Here is a 2,486-nt window from a genome sequence, read left to right as displayed (position 1 = left end):
CCAAACACCGCCCATGGAAGCCGCCCCACCTCGTCATTGAGAGTCTTTAAATACCACTGCAATTCGTCGGTGCTGGTTTGGTTGGTTTGTGCTTGAAAAGTTTAATTTGCGCTTTAGTCTTTCCGAACGTGCTAAAAGTTACAATTTTTCACGACAAAAAATATAACCAGAACACCGCCGGCTAGATTATGTTTGCATATCCATTAATCCATTGCAGCTTCTGGGCTACAGGACACACCTAACTATAAGCCGCAATCATTACATTTTTGTGAAAATTGTATTTTCTACACACAAAATACTGACTCACCAGCACTGGCTTCCTGTGCACTTAAGATGTGACTTTAAAGGGGAACATTATCACAATTTCAAAAGGGTTGAAAACAATAAAAATCAGTTCCCAGTGGCTTGTTTTATTTTTCGAAGTTTTTTTCAAAATTTTACACCTCCCGGAATATCCCTAAAGAAAGCTTTAAAGTTCTTGATTTGCGCTATTTGCGATGCGACTGTCCTTTTCCCTGTGACGTCATGCAGGGCTGCCAATACAAACAACATGGCGATTACCACAGCAAGATATAGCGACATTAGCTCGGATTCAGACTCGGATTTCAGCGGCTTAAGCGATTCAACAGATTACGCATGTATTGAAACGGATGGTCGGAGTGTGGAGGCAGATAGCGAAAACGAAATTGAAGAAGAAATTGAAGCTATTGAGCGAATAGCTATTGACGCTGTTCGGCCATAGCGTGGGTGTACCTAATGAAGTGGCCCATAGCATGGCTGCCTTATTAGCATCGCCGGTAAAATGTGCGGACCAAACGATCAGGACTTTCGCATCTTGTGACACTGGAGCAACTTAAATCCGTCGATTGGTAAGTGTTTGTTTCACATTAAATGTGGGTATCTAGTTTCAAATGTAGCGTAAATAGCATGTTAGCATCGATTAGCGTAGCATGTTAGCATCGATTAGCTGGCAGTCATGCCGTGACCAAATATGTATGATTAGCACATAAGTCAACAACATCAACAAAACTCACATTTGTGATTTCGTTGACTTAATCGTTGCAAATGCATCTGCAGGTTATCCATACATCTCTGTGCCATGTCTGTCTTAGCATCGCCGGTAAAATGTGAAGACACTCTGGCACATTCAATGGGGGTCTGGCGGCAGATTTCTTGCCAGTGGTGCAACTTGAATCCCTCCCTGTTAGTGTTGTTACACCCTCCGACAACACACCGACGAGGCATGATGTCTCCAAGGTTCCAAAAAATAGTCGAAAAAACGGAAAATAACAGAGCTGAGACCCGGTGTTTGTAATGTGAAAATGAAAATGGCGGGTGTGTTACCTCGGTGACGTCACGTTCTGACATCATCGCTAAAAACCGATAAACAGAAAGGCGTTTAATTCGCCAAAATTCACCCATTTAGAGTTCGGAAATCGGTTAAAAAAATACATGGTCTTTTTTCTGCAACATCAAGGTATATATTGACGCTTGCATAGGTTTGGTGATAATTCATCATCTCTATATTTATATAGCGCTTTTTTTCTAGTGACTCAAAGCGCTTTACATAGTGAAACCCAATATCTAATTTTTACATTTAAACCAGTGTGGGTGGCACTGGGAGCAGGTGGGTAAAGTGTCTTGCCCAAAGACACAACGGCAGTGACTAGGATGGCGGAAGCAGGTATCGAACCTGCAACCCTCAAGTTGCTGGCACGGCTGCTCTACCAACCGAGCTATAATGTTCCCCTTTAAGGCAGGGGTGTCCAAAGTTTTTCCACTGAAAAATAATAAAATAGCAAGCAGGGGCCATTTATTTTAAAAACCAATACAATATATGAATAAAACATATACATTTAGGCCTCCACTCAGGCTTGATCCCGGGGACCCCAAAGGGTTTTGGCAAAAAATAAAATGTCATTATTCAGTATTATTATTTTTATTATTATTCACGTTTTAAATCTCTATATCAACATTAGTTATATTTATCAATATGACGTTTTTAAAGATTTTGGTTGTTTTTGTTTTGTTTTTCTCAAAGAAAACCAGGTTTCTTAATCGAAAAAAAACACAAAATATGCAATATTTTCACCCAATAACATTTTGAAGTAGAATGTTTGAGACAATATAATAATTGGAGCCAGAAAAAGGTCAACAACTCATTACACCATTGATTTTAATTCACTATTATTTTTTGTGCAATGACACTTAAAAACAAAACACACTGATCCAAAAGGTTCCAACTCATTAAAGTGTTAAAAAATTAATTATATATATATTTTTTTACTAATTACTTCTAACACGATGGTCTTGAGATCAACTTCAGATCTATTCGTCAATTACAAGTTTTTTTGTTGTTTATGTTTTTTGTTTGATTTTTTAAGGCCATTCTTTAAAAAAAAAAACAGCACAGTTTTTTTATACGGCAAACACAAAATATCCAACATTTGCTCCAAAAAATATCTCAAAGTGGAATATTTAATGTG

Source organism: Nerophis ophidion, linkage group LG27 (assembly GCF_033978795.1).
Source record: "Nerophis ophidion isolate RoL-2023_Sa linkage group LG27, RoL_Noph_v1.0, whole genome shotgun sequence".
Classification (NCBI taxonomy): domain Eukaryota; kingdom Metazoa; phylum Chordata; class Actinopteri; order Syngnathiformes; family Syngnathidae; genus Nerophis; species Nerophis ophidion.
This window is presented reverse-complemented; position numbering follows the sequence as displayed.